Source organism: Anolis carolinensis, chromosome 2 (genome assembly GCF_035594765.1).
Source record: "Anolis carolinensis isolate JA03-04 chromosome 2, rAnoCar3.1.pri, whole genome shotgun sequence".
NCBI classification, from domain to species: Eukaryota; Metazoa; Chordata; class Lepidosauria; order Squamata; family Dactyloidae; genus Anolis; species Anolis carolinensis.
This window is the reverse complement of record NC_085842.1, coordinates 202,528,040-202,542,205: the sequence shown is the minus strand read 5'-3', so window position 1 is coordinate 202,542,205 and position 14,166 is coordinate 202,528,040. Positions and strand designations below refer to the sequence as shown.

The following is a 14,166-nucleotide window of genomic DNA, read 5'->3' as shown; positions in this document are numbered from 1 at the left end:
AAGGTTCAGTTCTCTGTTTGATCCTGCATATCCTCCAGTTTGAAAGGCACCCATCTAAAGATTCGAAGTCATAAGAAAGCAAAATCATAAGAAAGGAAGGAGAGCTGTTGTGATGGAGTCTTCAAGTAGAGATACTACTAGTTATATTAGAAGAGGCAGGAAGACGACTCGTGAGCAAGACTCTGATGAGGAACAACAAAGGAAGAGAATCCGGGAAATACTTATGGAACCCACTGATGAGGATATCTTTGAGGGTTTTGAAGGGGATTGTGGGGCTGGGAGTCAGGAGGATGGGATTTCAGACTCTGGGAGGGAGGAGATGGATTGGACTAGGGTTCAGGAGATCCAGGAGATTCTTGAGGAACCCACAAGCAGTGGTACGTTTGGGGGATGGCACAGAGAAGATACAGATGGGTCCTGGGGAGTTATGAGTTTGGATGGAAGGTGGTCTGGCTGGAGAGATTGCAGAAGGGCAGCAGTTGGAGGTGGGGCGTTGGCTGGCTCAAGTTCGGAGGAGGACTTGTAGATAAAAGTAATTTTGTTGCTAATGTAACTTTGCAATCGGCAAGGTGTTTTGTTGGGAGCTTTTCAGGATCTCTGTTTCAGAAGATGTGTTTGGAAGACTGCTTTGGGACGTGTTAACCCGGTGGCAACGGGGGCTGGCATTGTGTGGGTTTGTGCTGGATTGTCCTGTATTATGCATTAGCTGCTGGCTTGCCTCCGTTGCTTTGTGTTTACCTTGGACTGGAATTCGGTGATGCTGACTTCCCCCTGATGATTTGGACTGGAATTCGGTGACTCTGACTGCTCCCTGACGACTTGGACTGGAACTCGAAGCCTGTGACTCTCCTAACGATGCGGACAGGATGTGGCGGCTGTGACTTCTCCTTTATTACGTGGTTTAGCTTTAACTACGTTTTGGGGCATTGTGTGGCCGTTGGTCACTGTGGGTAACTACTGGTAGCTTTCGTGTGTTTGTTTAGCTCCAACCAGCAGGTGGAGCGAGTTTCCAGCTTTTTCAACTAAGTTTGTTTTAATCTGGATTATTTCCCGGATAATCCAGATTATATCCTGAGTTTGGATTTTTCGAGTTCTTTTTGGACATTATCATCTCACACTGAAGATAAAGTGTTTTTGAGCCTCTTTTGGTTGTTTCTTAGGCTCCTTTGTGTTGTTTTTGCAATAAACTGATTTGTTTATATTGGCTGGCGTCTGACTCATAACAAGAGCAGAGACTTTGAAGTTGCCCACCAGGAGACACTGAGCCCTTCGATAATTATCTGAGTTCATACGGATGTCTCTTAGGTCCCAATCTTCCTCAGTCCACACTGGTACAACAAATGTAATAATTCTTCCTCGATTACAGATTAAACTATAATAGTTTTATCTCAATTATAGATTAAAATATGCAAATATGATGCAAATTGTATTCTACTTTATCCCTTTTGGCTGATGATTCCCCCCCTTTATGGCAGTGCATAAAATGGCATTTTCACTCTCAAACTCAGAACAATTGGTGGAGAGCACATCACAATATTATCGCTTAACTCTCTATGATTTGTCATGCTAGATTTCATCACTGAATCTGCCTGATCAAAATATATTTAAGAAGATTTCAAGTAGCACCACTCCAGAGTCAGAACAAGCACAAAGACCAGATGGAAAAAAGGCATTGTTTTGTAAGAAGAGAGATGCCCTTCAAAAAAAACAAAGCCGGCTGACGTACAGAACTGACTGGGCTCCTGTTCCAAATTACACCGGTTACATCCCAGGTATGTTCTTTCCCCCTTTTGTCCAAATGTCTAGTTCTGTTCTTTTTAAACCCTCCACATTGAAAACCTTAATCTATTTCACTAGAGAAGATTAAATGCAAACAGGAAATAACTTCTATTTTTAGTTCAGGTCAATTCGCTTGTCCTTTTAATATTCCAATTATAAACTATGATGTAAGGTGCACCACTGTAGGTAGCGCATATGAGTAATATGCAATCCTTTCATAAGTTGTGTTTTGCAAAAGGGATAAAGTGCAATCTCATAAATGGAAAGTGAGATGCTCAGTCTGGCAAAAAGCCTTCCTTTATCTGCTCCATCTGCTGGGTGACACGCAAATGCAAAGGACATCTGAGCATCAGACAAGATCCCAAAGGGAACTGATGTAGAATAGTCTCTTCATAATGCTGTTTACAAGTTAGAGGACAAATGGGACGTGCAACAAAACATTGCATTGCAGACGGATCTTTGTTTAGGATTTCCAGATCTGTTCTTGCCCCTATAGTCAGCATTCCATTAATATTTTGGGCTGTTTTGAAGGGTCTCGGAGGCTATTTTTTTCTATATACTGTATATACTCAAGTATAAGCCTAGTTTTTCAGCCCTTTTTTTCAGACTGAAAAAAAACCTCCTTGGCTTATACTCAGGTGAGGGTCCTGGTGGGTTTGTATTCAGGTCGGCTTATACTCAAGTATATATGGTATATTTATTTTTTCTCTCTATTATTATTGGTATTGTTAAATTTATTATTTTATTCTCTTAATTATTATTATTACAGTAGAGTCTCACTTATCCAACATAAACGGGCTGGCAGAACGTTGGATAAGCGAATATGTTGGATAATGAGGAGAGATTAAGGAGAAGCCTATTAAACATCAAATTAGGTTATGATTTTACAAATTAAGTACCAAAACAACATGTTATATAACAAATTTGATAGAAAAAGTAGTTCAATAGGCAGTAATGCTACGTAGCAATTACTGTATTTACGAATTTAGCACCAAAATATTACGATGTATTGAAAACATTGACTACAAAAATTCGTTGGATAATCCAGAACGTTGGATAAGCAAATGTTGGATAAGTGAGACTCTACTGTACATTTATTATTTTACTCTATTGTTGTTGTTACTTTTACATTGATTTTACTCTATTTTTATTATTATTAATACATTTATTATTTTACTTCATTTATTATTACATTTATTGTTTTACTCTTATTAAAAGCATACATGAGCACATTTACATTGAAGAAGATGAAAATAATGATTTAATCAGAGTTGAACCGTCATATCTTAAATTACAGTTTGATGTAAAGATTCAAAAACATTTAAACTACTGATGCCTCAATTAATGTAATTTTATTGGTATCTCGGCTTATACTGGAGTCAATGTTTTCCCAGGTTTTTGTGGTAAAATTAGGTGCCTTGGCTTATATTCGGGTCAGCTTATACTCGAGTATATACGGTATATTTCTTTCCACTTGTTCACAACTTTTTCAACATGTATTCATATGAGGGAGATATGAACAGGAGCCTGCAGTGGTGCAGCGGATTAAATCACTGAGCTACTGAACTAGCTGACTGCAAGGTCGGTGGTTCGAATCTGGGAAGCAGAGCGAGCTCCCACTGTTAGCCCCAGCTCCTGCCAACCTAGTTTGAAAACATGCAAATGTGAGTAGATCAATAGGTACCGCTTCAGCAGGAAGGTAACGGCATTCCATGCAGCCATACCGGCCACATGACCTTGGAGGTGTCTACGGACAATGTGACTCTTCAGCTTAGAAATTGAGATGAGCATCAACCCCCAGAGTTGGACATGACTAGACTTAATGTCAGGGGAAAACCATTACCTTTACCTAAGAACAGGTTTGGAGAAGCACCAAAAATAGGTAGTGATGTTTTTGGTTACATAGATAGCAGCAATCACTGCCTGAAAATTAGAAATAGAGGGAATTATTTATAGTTCTGCAGCCCAGATACTCTGCTCATGACTCCATTTAAAACATTTGCATATAGTTTTGGGCTAGCCCTGCTGGTGTGCGAAGAAAACACAATTCTTTTCTGTCTAACAAACATACAAACTCTTTTCTTCCAACATCCCTGTAGATTTGCTTAAAGTACATGTGTCAAACTTAAACTTGCCAATACATTGTATGTGGCCCTCCAGATGATTGTCTGCAAGTCCTGTATTCGTCATCATTGGTCACAATGACTACAGCTGATGGGAGTTGTGATACAGTAACATCTGGAAGGCTACGATTTGTTCTGTTTAGCCAGAAGAGATGGGTTTGGATTTAGATACAATGCATCTGGAAATGATGGCTAACTTTAAAATGTCATTTATCTCAGAGCCACCAGTGCTGTTGGGCTACAATTCCCATTACCCCCATTTCAAATAGCTGCTAAGCAAGACTGATTCAATAACATATAGAGACCCAAACTGGGTAAAAACTAAAGGGCACAGACCCCTATGTAAAAAATTATAAGTGGCCCTCTGTAGCCATATATTCTCCATCCATAAATTTAATGGTCCTTTTATAATGTTGTATTTTATTGTACATTGTTGGTCTTGGCCCCATGTGAGCCGCGCCGAGTCCCTTCGGGGAGATGGGGCGGGATATAAAAATAAATGTATTCTTATTAAAAGGCAACCATACGGTTGATATAGCCTTTAATGAAAATGAGTTTGAAACCCTTGGCTTAAAGTGAACAGAATAACTTCAGCCCAAACCATTTAATTCTAACCATGATTGGCTTTGATTTTATTAAAAATTGGAATCGGCCTTTTCTTGGATAAGCAATTGCAATATTTCTCAGAGTGTGCTTTATCGAAAGTCTCCTGACACAAACTGCTCAAGATGTAATTTCACAGTTAAAGTAAAGATAAAGGTTTCCCCCTGACATTGAGTCCACTCGTGTCTGACTCTGGGGGTTGGTGCTCATCTCCATTTCTAAACCAAAGAGCTGGCGTTGTCCATAGACACCTCCAAGGCCATGTGGCTGACATGACTGCATGGAGTGCCATTACCTTCCTGCAATTCATGTTTTTGAATTGCTAGATTGGCAAAAGCTGGGGCTAACAGCAGGAGCTCACCCTGTTCCCTGGATTTGAACAGCTGACCTTTTGGTCAACAATTTCAGCAGCTCAGAGGTTTATCCCACTGCGCCACTGGGAGCTCACAACAACGTACAAAACAACATACAAAACATACAAAAAATTTAACAACATACAAAAAATTGTATAAGTGCCACAAAATATATTGAAAGTTACAAGAGCTGAAATATATGGACAAGGAAATATTTTTCAAACCAATAGGTAAATATCAGGAATCAGGCTCGCAAATTAAAATAGATTTTAACTGTTAGCAACTAGTGTCACTTAGCACAGGGGCCTTTGTAAGAGATTTTGTTGCATGAGGGAAAGGACAAGATGGCACCTTCTTCCACTCTATGTGTAAAAGTTGATTGACATGGCAGATGAACCTGTCTTCAGTATTGACCAGGGCTGCAAATAATGTTAGAGAGCATGGGATAGACTGCTTGATGAATAACTTGCTGCTACTGCTTCCCATAATCTTCTGTTTGAAAAAGCAGCCTCATCATCCCTAATGGAAGGAGCTCTCCCCAGCCATAGCAGTGAAAATAAAACCACAATGGGTCGCTGTGGGTTTTCTGGGCTGTATGGCCATGTTTCAGATGCATTCCCTCCTGACGTTTCGTCCAAATCTATGGCAGGCATCCTCAGAGGTTGTGAGGTATATTGGAGGTTGTGAGGTATATCAGTATCCAATATACCTCACAACCTCTGAGGATGCCTGCCACTAATGTGGGTGAAACGTCAGGAGAGAATGCTTCTGGAATATGGCCATACAACCCGGAAAACCCACAGCAACCCACTAATTCTGACCATGAAAGCCTTTGACAACATAAAACCATAATGGACAGCAAATAAGCTGAGAACTTACTTTAGGGTTGGGTGGTCCACTGGTGGAGTTGTACATTAAGTGTGCTATGTGACCATTGTGTTGAATGAGAGCACTGCACAACTGAACCAAAATATGACATGAGCCGCTGGATATGGAGCCCACTGTGCACATGTAACCTTGTCTAAAGTGCATCCATACTTCGAATGGTGCCACATTTATTTATTTATTGTGTCAGAAGTGAATTGAGGATACAGTTATAAAGTATAAAAAAACATAAACAATGTTAAAAACCCACAAAGTTAAAAATCCACAAACAGAGTTTTGGTTTTTTTTGTTTAAAAATAAACTTTGGCATTATACTAAATTTCCTTTGAGCAGAAGATGGCCACTTGGAGTCCTTCTGGTGTCGCTGTGAGAAGATTTCTTTTCACCAGAAACTGGCCACTGGTCCTCCATTGTGCATGTAGCAGGGTTCGGACTACATTGTAGTAAGTGGTCTGCGGTTTGCTCTTCTCCATACTCGCATGTCGTGGACTCTACTTTGTAGCCCCATTTCTTAAGATTGACTCTGAATCTCGTGGTGCCAGAGCACAGTCTGTTCAGCACCTTCCAAGTCACCCAGTCTTCTGTGCCACATGCCTAACTGCAGTTCCACAACCTTGAACAGAATACCGGTATTCCACATTGGACAAAGGCACCCATGTGCCATAAGGAAAATTAGGCAGTGTAGGACACCAAGTTATTAGTTCAGGTACTAGTAACTAATTATTTACCCATCTTTGTGACACCAAAACACAGCATCTTGGGGAGTTCCTCTTCCTACACAGCCATTTCGTGTCCTCAAAATCTACTACAGATCAGAAGTTTAGGTAGTAGAAGAGGTGATTCTTAAATTATCTTTAGCCATTTTTGTCATGGGGGGAAATTAATCTTTTCCTTTAATCCACATCTGGATTAGTTATGTGATTTGCAGGCCTATTGCCAAAAGTGTAGAAGAGGAAGAGGAAAAGGTTACATAGGGACAATTTGTGAAGTCTGTGAAGAATAAAACATAGAAATACGGCAAAGACTAACTGTACTAAAGATTATGAAATAAAAGGCAATTTTAGGAAATTTACAAATACAGTAGAGTCTCACTTATCCAACACTTGCTTATCCAACATTCTGGGTTATCCAACGCATTTTTGTAGACAATGTTTTCAATACATCATGGTATTTTGGTATTAAATTTATAAATACAGTAATTACTACATAGCATTACCATGTATCGAACTACTTTTTCTGTCAAATTTATTGTATAACATGATGTTTTGGTGCATAATTTGTAAAATCATAACTTAATTTGATGTTTAATAGGCTTTTCCTTAATCCCTCCTTATTATCCAACATATTTGCTTATCCAACGTTCTGCCGGCCCGTGTATGTTGGATAAGTGAGACTCTACTGTACCGTATATACTTGAGTATAAGCCGACCCGACTATAAGCCGAGGCACCTAATTTTACCACAAAAAAACTGGGAAAACATTGACTCCAGTATAAGCCGAGGGTGGTAAATTTCAGAAATAAAAATAGATACCAATAAAATTACATTAATTGAGGCATCGGTAGGATAAATGTTTTTGAATATTTACATAAAGCTCAAATTTAAGATAAGACTGTCCAACTCTGATCAAATCATTCTCGTCTTCTTCAATGTAAATGTGCTTATGTATCCTTTTAATAATAATAGAGTAAAATAATACATGTAATAATAATAATAAATACAGGAAAATAATACAAGTACAGTAGAGTCTCGCTTATCCAATGTAAACTGGCCGGCAGAACGTTGGATAAGCGAATATGTTGGATAATAAGGAGAGATTAAGAAATAGCCTATTAAACATCAAATTAGGTTATGATTTTACAAATTAAGCACCAAAACATCATGTTATACAACAAATTTTAAAGAAAAAGTAGTTCAATACACAGTAATGCTATGTAGTAATTACTGTATTTATGAATTTAGCACCAAAATATCACGATGTATTGAAAACATCGACTACAAAAATGAGTTGGATAATCCAGAACATTGGATAAGTGAGACCCTACTGTAATAATAAATAGAGTAAAATAATAAATGCAATAAGAATAATAAGATTATAGTGAAATAATAAATGTATTAATAATAATAAAAATAGAGTAAAATAAATGTAACAGTATCAACAATAATAGAGAAAAATAATAAATGTAATAATACCAATAATAATAGAGAAAAATAATAAATGTACCATATATTCTTGAGTATAAGCTGACTTAAATATAAGCCAACCAGGACCCTCACCTGAGTATAAGCCGAGGGGAGCTTTTTCAGTCTTAAAAAAGGGCTGAAAAACTAGGCTTACATTCGAGTATATACAATATATTCTTGTTGTTGTTATTGTCATTGTTTTAATATGTCGTGGCTGCCTTGAGTCCCATTATTGGGAGAAAGGTGGGATATAAATGAATGAAATAGTAATGGCAACGACAATTGTATTAATGATTTTGAAAGAAAGGACAATGGTCCTGTCTACACTGACCATTTAATGCAGTCCAAAGCTACTGTAGCTTCAAACTGCAATGGCCAAAGAACAAACTCCCACAAAAGTGTGCAAAAGAAAACTCTTAATGTGCATCAATGCTCTGTGGTTTGTGTAATCACCCTTGGGGCCTCAAACTAGTTCCAGGATTGCCTGTGTAATCATCTGCACAGTGAGACCACATTCTTCAATACTGGTTTGAAACTGCATTAAATGGTCAGTGTAGATGTGGCCCAAATGTTATAAATTTTAAAATATACTCCAATTTAGTGTTCCGTCATTGTCCCACAATATTTATACTAAGAGTGGATAACTTATGGGGCGCCCATCATCCTTCATGCTGGCTAGAATTTTCTTTCCAACCTCATTTGAAGGGCCACAGGCCTAAGAGTGACTGGCCAAAACAAAAGACTGCAGAAGCAAATATATTTCTTAAACAGTAAATTGGCAGAATACAGTTGGCAATTTTTTTACTGCATATGTCAAGAACTAGAAAACTCAGGAAAAGGACCTGGAATATTTCTAAGGGAATCAGCTGAGCTACAAGACTATTTGACATGATAGTTATGTCTTTTCCCTTTCGAGATTCTTACGGCAGCTGCTGTCTGTTACATCTTGTCTAAAGGTTAGGAACGTTTTGCTATAATTCTTCCATTTATGAAAAGAATACAAGGTCTTGGAGACTGTGATCTAACAGTGAGTGGAGCAAAACAAAGTGGGCAAAGCCAGGTGCAATCTTTGCTGTTAGTAGTACGCTCGTCTATGTAAAAAAAAATTAAGCTGTGCATCTTGGAAACAGATTTAGCCCAGTTTTCAAAACTCATACCTGTGCGTGAACTGCAAAGGCAACTCAGTGACTGACATTTCAGAGGAAAAGGAAACAAGGGGCCCATGTCTCAACCACAGAGGATGTTCTGAGGCAGGGGATTGGCTTTGCTTCAAACAGCTGCATGGCAAGAGCTAAAGTGGCATTACGCTAAGTACAAAAACAGCCACATTTGCCATCAGGGTTTAGGAGGCAGGCAAACTTTTGTTCTCTAATAGTTCCTTGGTCCAGGTGGTGAAAGGGACATTAATGTTGAGATGTTTTTAACTTGTTAGTTTTAATGTCGTCTTAATGAATTTGTAAGGAGCCCCCAAAGGCGCAGCAGGTTAAACTTGAGGTGCTGAACTTGCTAACTGAAAGGTTGGCAGTTCGAATCCGGGGAGCAGGGTAAGTCCCCACTGTTAGCCCCAGCTTCTGCCAACCTAGCAATTCAAAAAACATGCAAATGTGAGGAGATCAATAGGTACTTCTCCGATGGGAAGGTAACAGCGCTCCATGCAGTCATGCCGGCCACATGACCTTGGAGGTGTCTACGGACAACGCTGGCTCTTTGACTTGGAAATGGAGATGAGCACCAACCCACAGACATGACTAGATTTAATGTCAGGGAAAAATCTTTACCTAATGGATATTTTTATTTTATTGTATGCATGTTTGTGGCATCAAATTGTGCCTTTTTGTAAGGCCGCTCAGAGTCCCCTGCGAGGTGAGAAGGGTGGGATATAAATGTGGTAAATAAATAAATAAACCCGTATCTTTTTGGACACCTTATTTATTTATTTATTTATTTACAGTATTTATATTCCGCCCTTCTCACCACGAGGGGACTCAGGGCGGATCACATTATACACACATAGGGCAAACATTCAATGCCCATAAACACATCAAACAGAGACAGAGACAGAGAGATGCAGAGGCAATTTAACCTTCTCCTGAGGGGATGTTCGATTCTGGCCACAGGGGGGAGCAGCTGCTTCATCATCCACTCTGACGGCACTTCCTCATTCCAAGTCGTAAATTAGTTAAACTTGCCTCCCCACTTTTATAAGTGGTACCTTATTTCCTACTTGATAGATGCAACTATCTTTCGGGTTTCTAGGTCAGCAACGAGCAGGGGCTATTTTTTATTTTTATTTTTAATTGACGGGTGCTCACCCTGCCACGGCTGGCCTCGAACTCATGACCTCATGGTCAGAGTGATTTATTGCAGCAGGCTGCTCAACAGCCTGCGCCACAGCCCGGCCCCCTTTCTCATACACTAGCTATGTCATCCTTGTTACCAAGCATCAGCTATGTTGAGACAGATGATCCTCCCACTATAACCAGTATAAACTACCTCTGCTGTACACAAAAGCCACAAGATTCCGATTTGTCTCCTTTACACAGCAGAATCCCCATGGTTTTTTGCACTATATACTTGCAGTGCTATGATCCTTCTTTAATAACCATAGCTATATCCTATGGAATATATCTATAGAATCCTGGGATTTATAAAAAGTATTCAGTATTCTTCATCATAGAGCTCTAGTGCCTCCCCAAATTACAAAGTCCAGGATTCCATAGGATGTTGCCATGGCAGTACGAAGTAGCATCTTAGTGGTACAAATGTAGAAGGAACCCAAATATTTACATTCTGGTTCAACCTCTAACCCAACTCATAAAGTTCCAGCAGCTTCTGGGAGCTGATGCTCAAAATATCTTGAAAACTAAAAATTCTTCATCTTGAGTAAAGGAGCCTCCAATGGCGCAATGGGTTAAACCCTTGTGCCGTAAAAATCTGGGGAGAGCGCGGATGAGCTTCCTCTGTCAGCTTCAGCTCCCCATGTGGGGACATGAAAGAAGCCTCCCACAAGAATGATAAAACATCAAAACATCCAGGCAAACCCTGGACAACATCCTTGCAGACAGCCAATTCTCTCACACCAGAAGCGACTTGTAGTTTCTCAAGTCGTTCCTGACATGGAAAAAGAAATCTTCAGCGAAACACATGAAGGTCAATACATCCAGCCACAACAGGAAAATTACCCCAAAAGCCTTCATATCTCTCCCCAGTAGCACTTGCAGTCTGAACACATTCTGTCAGTGGGAAATACCTGTCTTCAGATCAAAAGAGATGTGGTTGGAACTAAATAAAACTGACGAAAATCCTTAGCTCATCTAATCTACTTCTAGCAAATCTAGTGTGAATACAAGCTCTTTTGGAAGAGGGGAGAAAGTTTTTCAAATTCATTGCTGTCACAGTAAATGTGTGTGTATGGGAGCCACCTGTTAATAAGGCTTCAGTGCACTTAGCTGACTATTCAGTGCATTCAGTGCAGTGAGCGGAGGACATGTTCTGCTGTCCAAAACAACTGCACAAACTTGCTGTCTTTTCAATCCTTGCATAAATGTGCATGTCTTATTAAATTTTGTTTCTTAGACTGAGAAATATTGCAAGGGATAGTGCTAACCGGGGGTGATCTCGGGATAGGTGTTTAATGTTTTAATTGCTGTATTTTGATTTAGTATGTTGGAAACCGCTCTGAGTCCCTTGAGGAGATAGGGCGGTATATAAATAATGTTTTATTATTTTATTATTTATTATTGGTGTTGGAGCCTCAGCAGCTGATAGCACTGGGAGAGCACAAAATCCATGCTGAGATGGAAGAATCACTGGGTGATGCATGTATGATTTTCCACGTTTCCAATTTGCTGCTTGAGATGAGTTGTCTACTATAATCTTCATGGCAACCTTATCAATGATTATGATGACTTTGACAAAAAAGCAGATGTAGTTAGTCAATGGACAAAGACATAAGTGTGAGTAGCTCATGCTCTGTTCCATGCCTGCATATTAATTGTAGACTGCCGAAAAGAAACCTACAGGGCCTGGAAATATTTTTGTAAACTTACTGATTTGTTACATTTTCTAGCAATTTACCATGAACATGTTCAAAAGGTACCAGAAAACTGCCAATTAATTTTTCTGCTTCTTCAAAATCAGGTCACAAGTTCTCATTTGGAAAGACTTGGGGCATAAGCACCAGGGAGTCCCTGGAGAGACAGAAGAAATTCCTACGTGGTGTTCTTACATCAACTGGCAGATAGGAGCCTTCAGAAAAAGGTGTGCTACCAAGTGTTATACACCGAGTAAGCATCAGCACATCATTTCTAAAAACATTAAAATAATTTAACTCTTTTCTTATTTGTTGTTTGGAAGCATGATTGAAAACCTAAAATCATTTTTAGGGCTGAGTTGATATAAGTCACCTTATAAATACCAAGAAATCAAATTTGAGTCTCTCCTTTTTGTGATTAACGTTCTTGAGAACATAGAGTAGACCTTTGGGAATTTTAAGGGTATCATCTCCATCTCTAAAGTTTAGGTAATAACGATTCCAACACCAATCCACCCATCAATAAGAAGCAGCTTTAGTTATACCACAGTGCCACAAGGTAATGAATATAGGTGCTTTGCAACAATATGAACTGGATGTGCCACCCCATGATGAACCCAACTCTCATCTATAACCTCTGTAATAGAAACCTGATTATTAGAATTCAACTCCAGGGACTTTCCTGCTTTATGAAGAACAGGAAAGGATTTTGAATCAAATGAGATACATGCTCAGGACAAGAAATCCCCTTTCTGTGCAGCTAACTCTTTCCCCTCTTTATCAGAAATTCCTTGAGAGATAGAAGTCTCTGGCTCCATGACAGATGTAAACATATGGGTGAAACCATAAAAGGCTCTCCCTTCACAGAATGGATCCCCTCTCCATCCTGAGAAAAGACAAAGAATCTGAGACATGGTGCTTCCTGGAGTGTATTTTTCGCTTCCCATAGGCCCTCCCACTAGAAAGCCTATGAGTATCAGAAGGCCCTGCTTCATGGAGCTTCCACCCCTTTTTGTGGCTTTTCAGTGTCTTGTGGTCTCTCCTGATATGCAAGACCCTTCATGTTTCTTAGCTGCCTCAATGACAGTGGAACCGATTTGGTTCCCAGTGGTGGGCCTTTGGTTAATTCTCTCTCCATGCCTTTAAGGACCTCTGATACACCACCGAGCAGATTCATCATCTGAGTAAAGACTGGAGTATGTCATTCTTCTGAAACTGACTGTCCCCATCTCCCCATCAATCGACATTAGGATAACAAAGTTCAGGCAGATGTTGGGTCTAAAGACCAAAAATAAGTAGTAATGATCCACGATGTTCATAAAGGCCCAAGATTAGCCAGAGTCTAAGCCAGGGGTCCTCAAACTTTTGAAGTGGAGGGCCGGTTCATGGTCCCTCAGACTCTTGAGGGGCCGAATTATCATTTGAAAAAAAAATATGAACAAATTCCTATGCACACTGCACATGTCTTATTTGTAGTGCAAAAAAACCCCAACCATTATTTTTTTATTTACTACATTTATATCCCACCCTCTCTCACCCTGAAGGGGAGTCAGAGCGGCTTACAAGTTGTATGTACATACAATATATTATATTATTAGCATAGCACAATATTAGCATTATATATTACTATATTGTACTATACCACTATATGCCAATATTATTAGTAATATTAAATTTAATATATAATGTATAATTAATATATTATATTATTATTAATATTATTATATTGTATGACATTATATTATTAATAATATAATATGTATACACAATATATTATATTATTACTATAGCACAGTATTGGTAAATGAAAGAACAATACAATATTTAAAAATAAAAAAACAATTTTAACCAACATAAACCTATCAGGATTTCAATGGGAAGTGTGGGCCTACTTCTGGCCAATGAGATAGTTAAGTAGGATTGTTATTGTTGAGTGCCTTCAAGTCATTTCAGACTTTGGGTGAGCCTAAGTCTAAAACTGAGGGCGGAGGCCAGGTAAATGACCTTGGAGGGCCGCATCCGACCCCCGGACCTTAGTTTGGGGACCCCTGGTCTAAGCAATCTCTTGTTGCAAGCTGAAGCAGGACAGAATTGGAAAGATGGGTCTAACTCTCTGCCTAAAAGTTTTATGGATGCTAGACAGTTAGCCCTGCCTGTGGAGAAAGAAGGGAAAACCAAACCTAGCATGGATTACTTCCCCTCATTGC

General features: G+C 39.2%; 1 long non-coding RNA gene across 1 annotated transcript; it reads left to right on the top strand.

The window, feature by feature from the left end:
- Window positions 1–200: 200 nt before the first annotated feature.
- LOC134296483 (uncharacterized) lies at window positions 201–12,355 on the top strand. Its single transcript, XR_010003262.1, has 2 exons — window positions 201–1,772; window positions 12,067–12,355. It is a non-coding gene; the product is annotated as an uncharacterized LOC134296483 (long non-coding RNA).
- Window positions 12,356–14,166: the final 1,811 nt, after the last annotated feature.